The sequence below is a fragment of the Macrobrachium nipponense genome, chromosome 17, assembly GCF_015104395.2.
Source record: "Macrobrachium nipponense isolate FS-2020 chromosome 17, ASM1510439v2, whole genome shotgun sequence".
NCBI classification, from domain to species: Eukaryota; Metazoa; Arthropoda; class Malacostraca; order Decapoda; family Palaemonidae; genus Macrobrachium; species Macrobrachium nipponense.
The window spans coordinates 86,878,279-86,898,787 of record NC_087210.1 but is presented as its reverse complement, the minus strand read 5'-3'; the positions used below and the strand labels follow the sequence as shown (position 1 = coordinate 86,898,787).

Below are 20,509 nucleotides of genomic sequence, written 5' to 3'. Positions count from 1 at the left end.
AAGTGTCCCATTGGCTGCCTTTGTCGAGGTGATGTGAATTCAAACGCTCATACCCTTTATGAGCCAAGTTGAAAGGTCATAAATATTAACTGAATGCTTTTACTCACTGTGGAATGTTAGTCTTGATGTTTCCTCAAGTGAAGACCCGTGAATATGTGCCACCAGTTGTTTCAGTGAGTGAATTAACCTAAAAAAGAAAAAAAAGCAATTTTACCGCAAGAGTAAAGCCAGAGATAGGAAGATGCTAAAACTCATAACGAATTAAAAATAAGTAAGTCAGTACAATTAAAATTGAAGAATCAAAAATTATTATTATTATTATTATTATTATCATTATCATTATCATTATCATTATCATTATCATTATTTTTTTTTTCTTGCTCTATCACAGTCCTCCAATTCGACAAGGTGGTATTTACACAAAAAGGCAAAGTAACGAGAACTGAAGGGATAAAGCTACCAGATGGGAGCAACATCAAACACATAGATGAGACAGGATACAAATACCTGGGAATAATGGAAGGAGGGGATATAAAACACCAAGAGATGAAGGACATGATCAGGAAAGAATATATGCAGAGACTCAAGGCGATACTCAAGTCAAAACTCAACGCCGGAAATATGATAAAAGGCATAAACACATGGGCAGTGCCAGTAATCAGATACAGTGCAGGGATAGTGGAATGGACAAAGGCAGAACTCCGCAGCATAGATCAGAAAACCAGGAAACACATGACAGTACACAAAGCAACACACCCAAGAGCAAATACGGACAGACTATACATAACACGAAAGGAAGGAGGGAGAGGACTACTAAGTACAGAGGACTGCGTTCAACAGCGAGATAAACAGAGCACTGGGGGCAATAATCTGAAAACCAGTGAAAACGCGTGGGCCATAAAGAGTGCATGGGAAGAATGGACTAATAAAGTAGACGAAGACCCAGAAATATGCAGACAGGAGAATGACAGACAGAACAGGGGACTGTCACAACAAACCAATGCACGGACAATACATGAGGCAGACTAAAGAACTAGCCAGCGATGACACGTGGTAATGGCTACTGATGGGAGAGCTCAAGATGGAAACTGAAGGAATGATAACAGCGGCACAAGATCAGGCCCTAAGAACTAGATATGTCCAAAGAACGATAGACGGAAATAACATCTCTCCCATATGTAGGAAGTGCAATACACAAAAATGAAGCCCATAAACCAACCATAGCAAGCGAATGCCCGGCACTTGCACAGAACCAGTACAAAAAGAGGCATGATTCAGTAGCAAAAGCCCTCCACTGGAGCCTGTGCAAGAAACACCAGCTACCTTGCAGTAAGAAGTGGTAAGAGCACCAACCTGAGGGAGTGATAGAAAACGATCACGCAAAGATCCTCTGGGACTATGGTATCAGAACGGATAGGGTGATACGTGAAATAGACCAGACGTGACGTTGATTGGCAAAGTCAAGAAGAAAGTATCACTCATTGATGTCGCAATACCATGGGACACCAGAGTTGAAGAGAAAGAGATGGAAAAAAGGGATAAGGTAGTATTAAGATATGAAAAATAGAATAAGAAGGATATGGGATATGTCAGTGGAAATCGTACCCATAATCATAGGAGCACTAGGCACGATCCCAGATCCCTGAAAAGGAATCTAGAAAAACTAGAGGCTGAAGTAGCTCCAGGACCTCCATGTCAGAAGAAAGTGTGATCCTAGAAAACGGCGTCACATACGTTAAAAGACAAAAAAGTGATGGACCTCTTATTATTATTATTATTATTATTATTATTATTATTTTATTATTCTGGAAGAAGACCTTCATTAATACAGGTTTTATTGAAAATAATGGCTATTCGGCCGCGTTTATTTTGTATAAAGGTTTCTCTATTCTTTAGGAGAAAAGTCAGTGATAAGAAGAATAGAGAAAACTTCTATACAAAATAACCGCGGCTGTAACGGCTATTACCAATAAAACCTGTATTATTATCATTATTATTATTATTATTATTATTATTATTATTATTATTATTATTATTATTATTATTATTATTGAACCGTATTCATATCGAACAATCCCACCACAGGACCCACTGAGATGCAATTCAAGCTTCCAAATGAGATAGCGTCCATTTGAAGGAAGTTACAGAAGACAATAAGATATGCAGAAAGACGAGATCAGTTAACAGAGAACAAAGATAAATGAACAAAGTAATAATTAGATAAAAGCGTTAATAAACGGGGAGAATTGCTCTTAGGGTGGTAATGTATTGCCTCTTCGGTATGCACTGTTGCCCTGCATACTGAATTACACACTCTCTCTCTCTCTCTCACTCCCAAAACCCCCGCCCCCTCTCTCTCTCTCTCTTTTAAGCTGTTCGTACCAAGGACGTTGGCTTGGCGCTCCAAAAGGTGACAGGGGACGAATCGACCGACTGCGGGGATCTTGACGTTATGTAAACTTTTAAGAGTTTGTACCACATCTCTCTCTCTCTCTCTTCTCTCTCTCTCTCTCTTAAATTAGTTTTCATTGAATTTGTACTGTATACTGCAATGTGCCTTGTTTGATTTCTTGGAAAATTCCCTCACATCGGAGTAAATGGCTTGGCGTTATGTAACTTGGAGCGGATGATTTTGCTGTATATACTGTATTCTGTAGGTACGGTAAAGTGTGTAAGATCATATATGTATATATACACTTATGTATATGTGTGTATATATATATATATATATATATAAATATATTATATATATATATATATATATATATATATATATATATATATATATATATATATATATATATATATATATATGTATATATATATATATATATATATATATATATATATATATATATATATATATAAATATATATATATATTTATATATATATATATGCCGGTAGTGGTTACTACTCACTCACAGCCGTAAGGTAACGTGCACCGATTTGGAGGCTGTAATTTAGGGAATAGAATGATCTAATTTTAATCTCACCTTGCTGAATGTTCTCACTCTGGAATTATCTAAAAGGTTATAATTTTGGGAGAAATTAAATTGATGTGTCCTTGTGTGTTTATTCTTTGCTAGGAGTTCTTATAAATTTTCCACCTTCTAGGCTCTTGGACTAATAAAACTTATTTCTTTGAAAGGCATTTTGTTGCAATTACGAGTTAGTAGGCACGAGGGAATTTTACTGACTACGTCAGTCACTTATCACTCTGTCTATTGATTTGCACACCACACCTTGCGCTTATTCTTCTTCTCTGGATTCTTCTTTCTGGCTTCTCTCTGTGTCTTTCTTCTCTGTTTGGCTGCTGCGCCACTCTTCTCTCTGCACTCGTTCTTCCCCTTTCTCCCCTCTGTCGTTCTCCCCCTTTCTCCCCTCTGTCGTTTTCTTTTCTCTTCTGTCTTTCTCTCTCTCTGTCTGGCCTTTTTATTAGGATAATATCTTCTTAGCACGCCTTTGGATTTTTGGATTTTAACTGGTTGTGGCATCTTCTGAAAGACTTCTTGTGTCTTAGTGGCTACAGACTTTATACAAAACCGCCTTCCTGTCATTTCTTCTACACTGATTCGTAGGCTCTAAATTAGGAAACGCCTCCTGCTTGATGCCTTGGCTTTTTGGGGGTGTATCCCTGGGTCAATCTCATTGGTCATTCGCTGAGACACATTTTCTGGGGTGTCCCACTATCTGGCTCTGCTTCTTGATTCGTCGAAATCCATAGGTCTACCTTTGGGAATGGGAGGAGCTCTCGAGTTTAACACTTTCCCTCTTTTAAACAAGGGATCATATAGAATTCCTTTCTAACGTATGCCAGATGGCTCTCTCTGACCTGTCACACGAAGGGAACGCCGATTAATCATGGGAAGTAAGCTGATGTGGGCGTTAATGAGGTGTGACGATGGGTTTTCGGAGTTCCAACCTCTCGGAGTGGTCTGGGAAATATCTTTGCCGGTCACTTAACCTTTGGTACTTTGGGTGACAGAGGGTTTTCGGCTTGTGTAAAACGATCCTTTTCTTAAACAATTATTTTGTCCTGTTTCCCTCTTTTTTTTCTTATCCGTGCCATCACTAAATTCTTTATAAGTTAATGCCTTTTTGGAATAATGTCCTTAATTCTTTAACGACACTGTAACAACATATTATATATTATTATATACATATATATATATATATATAAATAATATATATATATATATATGTTTATATATATATATATATATATATATGATATATATATGTCAGATAATACGTTATTTATGTTCTCCTGTGGATTGTGTGGACGTTACATAAATAAATATTTTTACAAAATTATATATATAATTTTTTTTTTATTTATTTAATCATTCTGAATAAATAAACAAATGATTAAATAAATTACACATACATATATAATATAATATACAATTATTTAATGTAATTATTTATTTAATCAATCCAGGCAATCCATTGGCGAACACAGATAACGCAGTAGTCGTTGACATGGGGTTCATAACTCTTTCCAGAATGGGGGGACTTCCTTTCATTGTGTTTCCTAACTCATTAATCTGACAGTTTGATTTCGTCTGTCTAATCACATGGAATCCTTTGAAGGTTCTTCGTAGCGTCCTTTTCTGCCCCTAGTAAGCGCCTCAGTGGCGTGGTCGGTATGGTGTTGCCCTTCCACCTCGGTGGCTGCGAGTCCGATTCTCAGGCATTCCACTGAGAGGTGAGAGATGTGTATTTCTGGCGATAGAAGTTCACTCTCGACGTGGTTCGGAAGTTACGTCAAGCCGTTGGTCCCGGTGCTGAATAAACGTTACTGGTTCCATGCAACGTAAAAATACCATACAGACAGACAGACTATCTGCCCCTAGCTGCAACCCCTTTCATTCTTTTTACTGTACTTCCGTTTCATATCCTCTGTCTTCCATCTTAACTTTCCATCCTCTCCTCATCAGCTGATTCATTTTGCAACAGCGAGGTCTTCCGCTCGTTACACCCTGGCCTTTGGCTTAAATATTTTTTCATTCCAATTCTAGTTCCCTGTGTTCGGCAAAGTTCTCTCTCTCTCTCTCTCTCTCTCTCTCTCTCTCTCTCTCTCTCTCTCTCTCTCTCTCTTTTCTTGCAGTCACTATCAATATTTTATTTTAATGTTATTTTGAGGATGCCTTCAATTTATGTTTATTCGTTATAGTCACTATCCATTTTTTAAATTTTTTTTGAGAATGTATCAATTTTTTATTTATATATATTTTTTTTGAGGATACCTCCAAGTTTCATTCATTCTTGGAGTCGTTATCCATTTTTGAAGAACTGCTTGACAGTTCATTTATATTTTGTTTGTGATTATGAATTTGATTGGTGTTATGACGATAGAAGGTGCTTCATGGCGCATCTTGTATGTGTGTAAGGTGAAACCCCCGTTTCTTGTATTGTGGGGTGGGCTGGAAATTGTGGAAAAGGTGTACAGAGGAAAGAGAGCAAAGGAAAATTAAAAGCCGGAGAGAGAGAGAGAGAGAGAGAGAGAGAGAGAGAGAGAGAGAGAGAGAGAGAGAGAGAGAGAGAGTGTTAGTTAGTTCAGAGTTAAGTGGCGTAACTGTAATTTTTGTTCAGTTTTGTTCAGCTTTAATTGACAACCTGACCTCGGAGCAGATTTGAATGAATAAATATAGAGTATGCACACAAATTATGTATATATATGTGTGTGTGTGTGTGTGGTGGGTGGGGGGGGGGGGGCGGGGGGTGGGGGGGGGTGGGGGGGGGTGGGTGTGGGGTTGTGGGGGGGGGGGGGGGGGGGGGGTGGGGGGGGGGGGGGGGGGGAGGCAGCAATCAGATTGGTTTAAGTAGTAAGCCATCATCGTGTTCCCGCAAAATAATCGGATTTGAAAAAAGTTGACTTGTCACTAATGAGGGCAGGACCGAGACACCTGTATTTGCACCTGTCAGGGTGCAAATTCTTGTGGTTTCCAATTGTGTATGTTCGTATGTAGTACTGTCTTGCCAGCATATACGTATATACTGGGAATCTTGACCACTTTGAATCAGTCCTCTGAAGATGGCTTATCACTAAAGCAGACACAGGTCAGGATTTACAATTTCTTTTTTTTATTTCTTCCCTGTGCTCCTATGTATATGTATAATGTGCATATACATTTATATATATGTGTGTACATGTGCATACATATATGTGTTAGGTATGCACATATATATATATATTATATATATATCCATATATATATATATATATATGTATATATACACGCACGTTGTGTATATAATATAAGTTTCTGTGTTTGTGTAAGAGAGAGAGAGAGAGAGAGAGAGAGAGAGAGAGAGTTTGTTATATCACGCTTGAAATACGCTGTATAACTATCATGCATTATACACATACCATCATAAAGTTATTTTCGGAATTACTGCCTACGCCGGTCAATATTGAAACAAATTCCTTTATAAAAAATAAGTCCAAAATTGGCACAGAAGTCCAAACGTACCCTTATAGAAACACGTTTTGCGCGCGCGCTTTTACGTAAGCGGGGTCATACAGTCTTGCTTGTACTACAACCCCCTCCCCTTCCCCCCCTTAAAGCATTCCAATTTGCGTAACCGATACTTACTTTCTGTAATTTTGTGTGACAGATCAACCTCAGAATAACTTTCGTACAGATTCAGAACATGTTTCGAAATTTACTTTTTAGATTCTATCTCTCGATTTAGATTTTCCACGCTTAGAGAGAGAGAGAGAGAGAGAGAGAGAGAGAGAGAGAGAGAGAGAGAGAGATTGCCTGGGCGACACGTGCGCTGAATTATTTTTTTGTTACCTAGTAAGGTTTCTTTAAACCTTTCTCCTCCTCGCTCTCTCTCTTCTCCTCTCGTCTCGTCTCTCTCTCCTCTCTCTCTCTCTCTCTTCTCTCTCTCTCTCTCTCCTTGCATGCTTTTAAAAGGACCAAATTATTAAGCCTGATAGGAACAGCGTTCAGATGTTTTTTGTTTTGTTTTTTTCTTTTTATTCTTAAGGAACAGACGAGAAGTGTCATTGTGTACAAGAAGGCTTCATTATGCCTCGTTCATAGGCAGAAGTGAAAGTCTGAAAACGGTTTACTTTTCCTGACGTTTTCCTGCCCCCCCCCTTTTTTTTTTTGTCTTTCTTTTTTAAGGACTTTCCTGACACTTCATTTTCTTGACTCTTTCATGACTTTCCTGACTCGTTCTTGGATCTTTTCATGACTCTTTCCTGACACTCTAATGAATTTCATGACTCCTGGCCTTCCTGACTCTTATGACTCTGTAATGAATCTTTCCTGACTCTTTACTGACTCTTTAATGACTCTTTAATGACTCTTCAATGACTTTTCTGACTCCTAATACCCATCTGACTCTTCCATTACTCCTAACTTTTATGACTGATGACTCTTCAATGACTCTTTCCTGTCACGTTTAATTGCTCTTTCCTGACTCTTTTGACTCGCTAATGACTCGTTCCTGACCCTTTAATGACCTTCCTGACTCCTGAACGACTCTCAGGACTCAACTGACTCATTCAACACTGGGAAATTCAGTGCCTTTTTTTTTTGTCAATTCTAAAGGTTCTATATGTTCAGTAATGTTAGTTACTATGTTATCTACCATTCAGTCTTCAATGCTGTTTATCGTTCGCGGGGTTAAAGCAGATTTTTTTTTTATGTAATAACGCTTTTAGTTTTTTTCTTTTTTTACGGGATTAAAAGTTTTTTTTTTTTTTTTTTTTTTACGGGATTAAAATGGGGAAGTAAAATTTCACCGCTGGATTTACGTAAGCGACTTGACAATACCGGAACGTTCTACATCATTACGAGCTGCTCGCTATTGATTTTGAGACGACGTTCTCTCTCTCTCTCTCTCTCTCTCTCTCTTTCTCTTGTGACATAACCACATGCGCTTACAAAGACATCAACAGCCGCTTCTTTTCGTGTTTCAGACTGATGATAATGAACAGTTTGACGATCAAATTTTTAGTAAGCCCCCCCCCCTCCCCTCTCCTCTCTCAATCCCTCCTGCTCCTCTCTCTCTCTCTCTCTCTCTCTCTCTCTCTCTCTCTCTCTGATAACAGCGAACAGTTTGTCTAACAGAATTCAGTATGATCTTTCTTTGCTGGAAAATTGATATATTAATGAACCGGATGTTTCAAATCTGTCACTACGTAACATAGAGGAACAGGTAGGCAGGCAGTAACTCTATTATATATAACTATCCCACATTGGTAGTTGGGCTTCATTTTGTAAGGGGGGTGTAAGTGTGTGTATATATATATATATATATATATATATATATATATATATATATATAATATATATATAGTTATAGTGCGGCACAGTGTTGTTATTCCTAAAGGCAATAGCTTATAAAGAAATTTAAAGAAAGAAGGCACGGAAAATAAGAGAGAAAAAGGCACGAAACGGATAATGATTTTCCTTAGAGAAGGGATTTTGTTACTCCAAACATTAAGCTTTTAGCCCTCAGACATCTGGCTTTCATCTCCCCCAAAAAACCTCTGTCCGTACCAGCGATTAGTGACCAACAGGAGATTATGGGCGACGAGCGATATCTACCAGGCATATTCGAGAAATTGGAAACTACTCTCATTAGCGCCTATGACTAATCGCCGTTTCCTTCGTGAACAGGTCAGAGAGAGCCATCTGGGATACGTTAAAAAGGAATTCTATGACCCGTTGTTAGAAAGCGGGAAGTACCAAACTCTTCAGAGCTCCACCTTTCCAAAGATAGGCCTCTAGTATCGACGAATCAAAAGCCATGAGTGTTGGTCATAAGACAGCCCAAAAGGGGTATCAACGAATGACCTATGAGGTTACCAAATGGATACACCCCCAAGAAGCCAGGACATCAAGAAGGAGGCGTATACAAATTCAAAGCCTACGAATCATTGTAGAAGACATGACAGGAAGGCGGTCTTGTATGAAGTTAGCAGCCATTCAGACACAAGAAGTCTTTTAGAAGAGGCCACACCCAGTCGGAATTCAAAAATCTAAAGGCGGTGCTAAGGAGATTTCATCCTAACAAAAAGGCAAGACAGAGAGAGAGGAAAGCAGAGAAAAAAGGGGAACAGAGAAGTCAAGAGAAGATAACGACAAAGAGGGGAACGAGGGGAGAACCAGTGGCTCAGCAACAGAGAGGAGAGAGAGAAAGACAGAAGAATCCCGAGAAGAAGAACAGGTGCAAAAGTGTGGTGTGCGAATCAATCAAAGACAGTGATAAGTGACAATCAATACTCAGTAAAATTCCCTCGTGCCTATAGACTCGTAATTGCAACAAGTGCCAATTAAGTTTTATCAGTCCAAAAGCCCAGTAACTCAGAAGGTGGAAAAACTTTTGTAAGAACCCCGAACAAGGGATAAAGAAATAAGCTCACATTAATTTTCATTTCATCTAAATTAGAACCCTTTTTAGCTAATTCAGCAGGGTAAGAAAATTTATATAAGTCTAATTCTCCAAAGTACAGCCTCCAAGTCGGCGCACGTTACCTTAGAGCTGTGTGCAAATAGTAAGTACCGCCACACAATATAGATATATATATATAATATTATATATACTATAATATATATATATATATTTAATATATAATATAATATATATATATATATATATAATATATTAATATATATATATATATATATAATATATATATATATATATATAACTATATATATATATACACGTACATTCCAATGGGGATATAATTATATAGTATGTGTGGTATGTATATATATATAATATATATGTATAATAATATATAATTATTATATATATATATATATATATATATATATATAGATATATATATATATACTATATATATATATATATATATATATATATATATATACATATATATAACATATACTTATTATACATATATATACACACGTACATTCCAATGGGGATAGAATTATAATATATATATATATAGTATATATATATATATTTTTTTTTTTTTTTTTCATTCTACTTTTGTTTAATGAATAATAAATACCACAATTCCTACTTTTTTTTTTATCCACAATGCCTGGAATTTTAATTTAATGCTGGATTGGGTATTACTCAGGTAAGGTCACTTGTTTACTAAAACATCTGACAGTTCCATTTATTTAGATGTAAAAAAAATGTAAATAAAATCGTCATTTAATAAGGAACTCGCTGAGAGTTCTCCGTAGAGTGGGTGGGTGGGGGATAGTGTCGTCAGTGTACCTCACGGGGTGCACTGTATGCATTACTTAGGTTGGCTCTCTGCAGCGCCCCTTCGACCCCTAGCTGCAACCCCTTTCATTCCTTTTACTGTACCTCCGTTCATATTCTCTTTCTTTCAACTGACATTTCACCCTCTCCTAACAAATATTTCTTAGTGTAACTAACTCGGTTTCCCTTTCGGCTCTGATTGACCTCATAGGTGCCACGCCTCGCTTGGCCTTGCCCTGATTTTCGTATTCCATTCCATTCCGCTCCGCTCCGCACTAAGAGCCTGATATCATCTTCGTTTCTGATAAAGGAGTGGTAGAATTTCCTTTTTATGTGAAATGTCTCACTTCATGGGAACCAGCTGGCTATTATTATCATTATTATTATTATTATTATTATTATTATTATTATTATTATTATTATTTTGGTAGAAGACCCTCTTTAGGCAAATACTGTTAAAAAGAATGGCAGAATTAAGCGAGTTGGTTTTATATATTGTTTTTTCTATTTTTCCTTACAATTCGCTTCTCAGGCTCAGCGATGTTTCTGAGTAACTGACCAATATTCATATTGGGAATTTTCAAAAATCATAAATGCTGAAGGTAATCTTTTATTGGAACAGGATATCAGGTCCAGGTCATGCAGGGGTCGTCGTCAGTGCTTATTATTGATTATTACTATTATTATTATTATTATTATTATTATTATTATTATTATTATTATTATTATTTGAAGGTAGGAGACCCTCTCTCAAACATGTTTTGTTAAGATGATGGCAGCATCAGTGGAATTGTTTTATATATGGTCCTTTTCAATTCTTCTTCTTATTATTCTCTTCTCAATCAGGGCTGATAGGTTTGCTAATAGCTGGCCGATGTTTCATATCTCGGTGAAAAGAAATGTTTTCTAAAAATAATAATTTATTGATATAGAAACAAATTGGTTAACAAATCTTAGTCTAAGGGTGTAACGGAATTCCAACGTTTCCAACCGTATCATCGGTTCATTTCAAGGAAACGGTGAGCTTGAACTGATTGAAATGGGGTCGTTCGGCGGTATTTATTGTGTCCCAGGTGCTCTGTCTGATGGGCGCTGCATTTTCATTGGTTGAACAGAGGATTAAGTCCCTGAGTCAGCCGTCTTGCAGAGGTGGAAGCTCGCACTGCTCTTCTCGTGCGGACGCTGGAGACTGGGAGCGTAGTATTGGGAAGGTCATTGCCGATAGACGGGGGCACCTGATTGGCCCGTTCGATCGGCTCTATGGTGCTGGCGGGCGGCGCCCTTACGTGCCACCGTCGGGAGGAGTGAAGTCTCTTGGGGTGGTGGTTGAGGCTGGGTCTCTTCCCCCGATGATGTAGGGCCTCCAAGAGGCGGAGGCGACGGTGGTCTGCTGCCTTATCGATAATTCTGATATTAGGAATAATGTCATTCCTAATTATCCTGGTATTGTGGACGTTTTTGGCATGATTATGGATGGCGCCTTCCTGAGCGTGGCAGGATATCCTCTTCGAAAATCGCATAGTCGTCATACCAATGTAAGCGCCGGGGCATTCCCGGACAGGGCATTTGTACTGGTAGACAACGTTAGTTTTTCTTGAGAGGGTCCTGCAACACGGGGGTGGGGGCTGGATTGTTTTCATAATCAGGCAAGAGCAAGAAGACCAGTGGCCTGATTATGAAAAACAATCCAGCCCCCGTGTTGCGGACCCTCTCAAGAAAACTAACGTTGTCTACCAGTACAAATGCCCTGTCCGGGAATGCCCCGGCAGCTTACATTGGTATGACGACTATGCGATTTTCGAAGAGGATATCCTGCCACGCTCAGGAAAGGCGCCATCCATATCATGCCAAAAACGTCCACAATACCAGGATAATTAGGAATGACATTATTCCTAATATCGGAAATTATCGATTATAAGGCAGCAGACCACCGTCGCCTCCGCCTCTTGGAGGCCCTACACATACGGGAAGGAGAGACCCAGCTCAACACCCACCCAAGAGACTTCACTCCTCCCGACGGTGGCACGAAGGGCGCCGCCGCCAGCACCATAGAGCCGATCGAAACGGGCCAATCAGGTGCCCCCGTCTATCGGCAATGACCTTCCCCCAATACTACGCTCCCAGTCTCCAGCGTCCGCACGAGAAGAGCAGTGCGAGCTTCCACCTCTGCAAGACGGCTTGACTCAGGGACTTAATCCTCTGTTCAACCAATGAAAATGCAGCGCCCATCAGGACAGAGCACCTGGGACACAAATAAATACCGCCGAACGAACCCATTTCAATCAGTTCAAGCTCACCTTTCCTTGAAAATGAACGGATGATACGGTTGAAACGTTGGAATTCCGTTACACCCTTAGACTAAGATTTGTTAACCACTTTTGTTTATCATATCATAAATTATATTTTAGAAAACTTTCTTTCACCGAGATATGAACATCGGCCAGCTATTAGCAAATATCAGCCCTGATGAGAGAATAATAAGAAGAATTGAAAAGACCATATATCAAAAATCAATTCCACTGATGCTGCCATCATCTTTAACAAAACATAATTATTATTATTATTATTATTCTGGTAACAGACCTTCTTTCAAACATGTTTTATTAAAATAATGGCAGAATTCACAGAATTGATTTGATATGAAATTCTTACAATTCTCCTTATGTTTTGTCTTTCTGACGATGAATATTGGACAGCTGTTTTATAAAACCAGCGTGCCAGAAAGACAAATCATAAGGAGAATTGAAAGAATTTTAATTTATATAAAATCTATTCTGTGAATTCTGCCATTTTTTAAAATAAAATTATTATTATGATACTACTACGAAGAGTAGTGGGACAGTGAGTCGCCCTGGAAGATCCCTCCCTTGATATTACAATCTGCCAGTCTTATTCCAGAGCTTGTAAGTATTGTACTATTCCAGTTGCGCATTGAATTTATTATTATTATTATTATTATTTATTATTAATTATTATTATTATTAAAAAATCCTCATAGTAGCGCGAGTCGTTCAAATGGAGAAACAAGCCCACAGTTATGTAAATGTACATATATTTAAATTTAAAACTTTATGGATAGCTTTCGGGAACCGAACAGATTCCCGAAAGCTATCCTTGAAGTTTTTAAATTTAAATATATGTAGATTTACATAGCTGTGGGTTTGTTTCTCCATTATTATTATTATTATTATTATTATTATTATTATTATTATTATTATTATTATTATTATTATTATTGTTACACATTGTCCTCAATTACTGAAACGTCACCTGCCTCTGATCAGTGAAGCATTTAATAATTCTCTCTCTCTCTCTCTCTCTCTCTCTCTCTCTCTCTCTCTCTCTCTCTCTCTCTCTCAAGAGAAGGTTCGCAAGTACGAGAAAAGTTTATCACTTATCATTTGACGTAACTGAGTGTGGCGTTAATTTTCCGTCTGTCTGGCTTATACAAATTTCTGGTGTCAAACGATTGTTGTCGATCGCTTTATATTCTGATTGATGGGAAAAGTAACAGAAATAGCTGGGATGGAAAGACAGACATCTCATTGTCACATTTCTCGAGCGTTCTGTTGTTTGTTGTCCGAATTTTAACCGTTAAAAGTTCTGAAATGATTTGAATCGTGTTGCGAATGAAGTAACGATGAATAAATGTTAGTTTACGTAAGTACCTGGCATCAGTTTTTTTTTCTCCACATTAGTGTGACTCCCTGTTAATTCAGTATAGGTTCCGTTGCTGGCATAAGGCCCTTTCACTTCTTTCACTTTAGTGTTTCTGTTTGGTAAGAAAAACCTAAATAATAATAATAAAAAAATAAATAGATAAAAAAATAGGTCAAGGTGTTGTGTGTGCAGTCGGCCTTATTAGAGTATTAACCTTCGCCGCTGCTGCTCCTTGAAGCAACACGCACGGCGATGTTCCCCTTGATGCTCCCTGGATTCTCCCTGGATGTTTTTCTTGATGTTCTTGATGTTACCGTGGATGATACACGGGATGTGCCCTTTGTGTTCTCTTGATGTTACTTGATGTTCCCTGGGTATATATTATTATATATTATATATATATATATATATATATATATATATATATATATATATATATGAAAGAACGCCTATATTACACACACACACACACACACATATATATATATGTGTGTGTGTGTGTGTGTGTGTAATATGGGCGTTCTTTCATAGTTCAATATGTTTATGCACGTACATGGAAATTTATACAGACTTAGCATTCCAATTTTATACATATGTAATAATATTTAGGCACCTAAAGATAAGCAGTTACTTTTACATTTATATTCCCGATAAATGACTTCGTTATTGTTCAAGTGTATTAGTAAACTTCAGAATTGGAGAGCCACGTGCCTTGTACGTAAGACTCCGTATTGCCAAGAATCCGTCTCACAGTCGCTTATGGAAAGCTAATAATAATACCTTCCCCCCTTGAAGAAGTCGTTCTGCTGCTGGCCAGTTTATTGCTCACTTGACTGATCCTTCGAAGTTGCCACAGGAACGGCGCCAGTGGCAACTGGGTGTTGCCAGGGAAACCTGTGTGAGTTCATTTAGACGTATCTCGCTTTAGACTAAATGGAGGAACCCCCTATGAGTGAGCAGTTTCCTCAGTGCAACTCAAACGGTGCACTATTTACATTAATTCAAGATTCTTTTGGGGCGTCCTTTCGGCCCCTAGCTGCAACCCCCTTCCGTTCCTTATACTAGACCTCCGTTCATATTCCGTTTCTTCATCTGACTTTCCTCCCCGTAGTAGGGGGGGGGGGGGGGGGTTAGTGTCGTCAGTGCACCACCTCGTGCGATGCACTGTAGACATTACTTGAGGTTCTTTGCAGCGTCCCTTCGACCCCTAGCTACAACTACTTTCATTCCTTTTACTGTACCTCCGTTCACGTTCTCTTTCTTCAATCTAACTGTCCACCCTCTCCCAAGAATTGTTTCGTTGTGCAACTACTTTGAGGTTTTCCTGTAAACACCTTTCAGACCTTTTACTGCCAATATCCGTTTCAGCGTTGAATGACCTCACAGGTCCCTGTGCTCGGCATAATGCCTAAAATCTATATAAATCAAAAAGTTCAAAATCTGACCTTCCTCAACCCTCTCCTGACAGTTTCCACTTGAGCGCTGAGTGACCTCATATGTCCCAGTCCCCAACCTTTGGCCTAACTTCTGAATTCCTTTCCAGTGAATGGAGGATGGCATGGAAGGAGTATTATTTATGCGAAATATGGGGTGGTTGGCGTAGGAAGTCCGTATGTCGCCGTGGAGAGGCTGTTATTGTGAAAGTTGTCTACGCGGGATTCATTCACGGTGAAAGTATGGTTTATGTTGGTACAGTGATTCTGATGGAATGAGCAGGGTTTGTTGGAGAAAAAAAGATAGTGGATGATGTATGCGAATTTAGTATAAATCAGTACCGAAGGAAAGTAACACACACACACACATATATATATTATATATATATATATGTAAATGTATGTATATTTACACACACACACACACGTTAGATTGTGTGTGTAAAAAAAATCTCTCTCACATTTAGATTGGTAAATGCTTCCTCTTTTGCTCAGTGCACGTGAGTAAACGTGTGTGTGTATATATATATATATATATATATATATATATATATATATATATATACACACATACATATCCCCCATACTTGCGTTTCTTGATTTCGATCTTCACATCGAAGAAATATCATCTCATGAGTAGGGAAGAAACACTTCTCTCCCTCTCTTTGGCACCAGACATATATAAGCATCACCTTCGCTGGGAAGCTCCCCAACACTTTTGTTTGGGGCCGTAATGTTAACGTAATGATCAAACCAGTTTTCAAAGGACCAGTTGGATTGCCAAGAAACTCCGCCCGCGCCGTTGACTCGAGGAAACAAGGGCTTTGACAGAGAGAACCCCGGACGTGGAGTTGATATATAAAACAGAAATGGAGGAAGAGAAAGGGAGGAGAGTCATATATTATATTTTCATCATAGTCTACTTGAGTTGATGAGAATTTATTGTATTATTCACTATTTTTCGTGAAGTTTTTTTTTATTTTTTTTTTCAGGCCACGGTAACCCATGGAGGTGTGAAGCCTTGAATTTATGAGACTACTGTATATATTTATATATATTGTATATATATATATATATATATATAAAATATATATATATATATATATATATATATATTATGTACATATAAATATATCCGTATATATTTTTCATGTGTTTATATTTTGCGATATGCGGCATAAGGAAATTTGTATACCGCAAAAATTAAGCTACAAATAATCCAGCAATAACGTAACGCAGTTTACCCTAGGTATAACTTTACGTAACAGGGAATTATGTATTAAGTCCTTGCTTGTGACCAGGATTTCAACCTATGCCCTCTGGGTATTGGAAGTAGGGAGACGATGACCGTAAGTAAATTCCCGAGATGTATACAAGTATTGTACCAGTTACCCCCCCCCCCCCCCTTTTTTTTTTTGCCATGCTCCTAGGTTAGGTAAGGTTAGGTTGAGTTAGGTTAGTTCATGTCATTTCAAGGAGGCACCCCTAAGGTAATTTGGCTGTGGGAACCTTAATGGTACTTTCAAGAAGGTTCTATGAATAGTTTTTAAGATATGTCATCCAGCTTTTTTCAGAGAAGGATCGGTACTGCTCGGTTACAGTTTGGTAATATGCGACTGTAACCATTTTGTGTGTTAAATTCTGTATTCTGTTTATTCCTAACCAGAATTTATATCTGTCCCCATTTTGTGGTTGAAAGGAGATTGTAAATGACCGTGGTCATTCAGCAGCTGAGGTATGAATGGAGTATGTAGACCGTTGGTGAATGACACTCTAGTGTGGAAATTTTGACTGGAGATTGTGAATGAGCGTGAAGTGGTAAGGGTGAATGAAAATCAGGGAGAGTGGAGACTGGGCATCAGTTAGGATTTGGGAAGCATATACGGGATGAGCTGTTGATTGATATTGGTGTTGTATAATAAATTAAATGGATAATAAATAGTATGCAAGGCTCAGAATAGATAGATCAGTGGTAGTAGCAGGGTGAATTCAAAGGAGTTTGGATAGGAGACTATATTTTACTCTATACAGTGTATGATTGTATGACCAGCTTCCCTTTTATGAAAGAAGTCATGGGTGTTAAATTTAGGTGAGAGAGGACTATTACAGAAAAGGTGAAACAGGAAAGGTGAAGTGATTTGTGCAAAGAGGCTTTGAGTGGCTTTGGAAGCCAGAATTGCAATACATGAAGGATTGTTAAACCAAAACCCTATATGGAAAGGAAGTTTGGATGTTGAGTGTGAAGTAGAGAGAAGGATATAGGAAGTTGTTGAGATGTGTTGCTTACAAAATATAAATAGAATTGAACGTGAGGATAATGAATAGAAGTGGTATAAATGTTAACATAAATGAAAGCATAGGTTAGTGTGTTTTTTGTTGGTACATTCATGTGGGAATAACGGAAGATGGTAGGTTGGTGAAAAGTGTATTCAGCTTATAACTTTTAAGGAGGAGGTAGGAGGAGAGGAAATAGCCGTAAAGATGCCTGAAGGAGGTACTGGGAAGGAGTGCCTCAATATCCAGAGAGTGCAGGACTGTCAGATGATAAGTGAATGATGCACTGTCTGTAAGGGGGTTTTAGCGACTGTTAGTGAGCCATCAGTGTACATGTATGAAACCACCGCATTACTTCAAAGTTGGAAATAAGAAGTACGGTGAATTGTTCATAAAAAAAAGTTTATAAAGTGTAACATCACAATAAAAATGAAATAATCATCATCTCGCACAGCAGTACTTCCTACTTCTGTTGGGGATTTCTCAGATAGGCCTACCTCTAGTAGTATAGGTTTAAATAATGTCTATCAGGTTGTTTGTAAAATTAATAAGATAGTTGGATTTCTTGAGGTTTTCGACACAATTGGTTGTCTTTCAATGGTATTTGTATGTATGTATGAGCTGTGAGTGGAGTGTGGTGTGTGTATGGTGTTGTGGGTGTGTAGAGAGAGGAGGAAGAGAGAAGTTTTTGTTGCGATTACGTATTGCTTTATGAATCTGTAAACAATGTGATCTGTTAGAACAATTCATAACATTTTTACCATGTGTAATGTGATTATGATATAGTAATATCAGTGTTACGTAATATATCTCAAAGCTGATTGATTTATCAAAGAGGCATTAAAATGATCTGGTTTCGATAATAATAAGTTCTCGGAATAAAGGCTTACCTCATGACAACGATTTTGTTCAATGTATCTCTCCCTTTGCGTAAACAAATTCCCAGTATTGCAAATTAAAGAAGAGAGAGAGAGAGAGAGAGAGAGAAGGGCGTGTTGCTGGCTATACAGCGAGTGCCAGAAAGTGTGTTGTAGACGCGTGTATTTTGTGTAACGCCAGTGGAATGAAACAGGCAAATTCCTCCGATGAATGAAGGCTGTGTGATTTTCAGTCGTGTCATGTGGTCTGAGATTCCCGTCAGAGAAGCCTAAAGTTGAGAAATTAAGCGTCATATAAAGACATTTACTGGGCGTTTCGTAACATGGCAGCGCACGTGTTGTGACTGCTCTTTTCTGCACCACCCTGTAGCTTCGTCATCGAACGGGACGACGCGGAGAAGCGGTCTAACTCGGCTCACCTTGGTTTTGTGTAGAAGCATTTGAACTGCGTTTGTTTCAGTTCTGTTTGTGTCCTGGGGAATCGTTTAACGTTAGTTTAGTCATATCGTTTCATATGGTTACGTTTCAAAGACTGATGTGCTTGTTAAGGCTCCATTGCCTCTGTGGCGAGCGAGATACGTAACTGATCGAAAGATAGCCTAGTTCAACAAGATGTCTCCCTGACGATCAACCCTCCACTCCCCCTCTCCGTCCCTAACGGCCAGGGAGGAAGGTACAGGAGAGAGAGAGAGAGAGAGAGAGAGAGAGAGAGAGAGAGAGAGAGAGAGAGAGAGCAGATAATGTGATCCAGCTCTGCCGACTTTGGTAACGGGTCGGGCGATCGTGAAAGTTGTCTGCATTATTCGGTCTAAAACTCTTTAAACGTGATTTAGGAAAGATGTTGATGCATTGTTATATTTATGTAGATTTTGTTTATCAGTGTGGAAGAGTCAGATTTACTTAAGTTTCGGGGGAGGGCGGACACACGTGCATTTATGTAACCCGTGCCGAGCGGAGAACACGTGACTCCATGCGCCTTTATGGTTTTTTTTTTTTTTTTTTTGTTTTTTTTTTGCGTCCGTGACCCAATATATAAATTTAGGCTATGTAACAGGTAGGTCTATGCACAATTATATATATATGTATATATATGTATATATTATAATATATATATATATATATATATATTCTATATTAATACATACATATACAATGTAATTACGTTTCAGAATCGCATAAGCTGATATATATATATATATATATATATATATATATATATATATATATATATATATATATATACATATATATATTATTGGTTTAAAGCAGTCTTATTGCCTAGGGGAATACGTGGATTAAGGATGAAAAAAAATATATATATATAAAGTGCGTTTCTGGGGTTCTGAGCTTGTACAAGGTTTTTGAGAACGAGAAAGGCTGGAATGTGCCAGGGCGATCCCTTTGTACGAATAGGGGACAGAGAAAGCGCTGGCATTGTGGATGGATGTATGAGTTTTAGGGCAAAGCCCAGGCACTGGGGCCAAAGAAGCCATTCAGCGCCGTAATGGAGATTAAATAAATTACATTATGAATGAGTTAATAAGTGTATAAGAAGAAAATGGTTCATATATAAATTACCATATGATGAAATGAATGAATTAATGAAGAAATAAATGAAGAAAATGCTAATAATAAATATATATATATATCTATGATGTGATAGCTAAAAAAAAGAAATTAAATGTTATTAAAAATATTTATAGACTTTAAAAAGGAGATGAGAGCAGAAATATCTGCTTCATCTCCCAAAATATCACAAAGGGATTTACCCCTAAGATATCTCTCTCTCTGGTTAAAATATCTGGGGCAAGCAACCAGAATGTGCTCCACTGTTAGCATCTCGCCACCGCAAGCACACTCTGGGAGGCTGCCCCCTTCTAAAATAAACTGATGGGTCAAATAAGTGTGCCCAATCCTCAGTCTGCTTAAAACTATTTCTGTTCGCCTATCAGACTGGAAAGACGAAGGCCACGGCAATATATTATTTCTAATTTTTCTGTACTTTCTATTATTGGCAAGATGAGAAGTCCATCTTTCTTGCCATTTGCTT

General features: G+C 38.1%; 1 protein-coding gene across 1 annotated transcript in view; it reads left to right on the top strand.

Annotated features, from left to right (window-relative positions):
* The window catches only part of LOC135196427 (protein mono-ADP-ribosyltransferase PARP12-like), a 156,638-nt gene that overhangs the window by 51,086 nt on the left and 85,043 nt on the right, over positions 1-20,509 (top strand). The gene's annotated exons all lie outside the window — the stretch shown is intronic.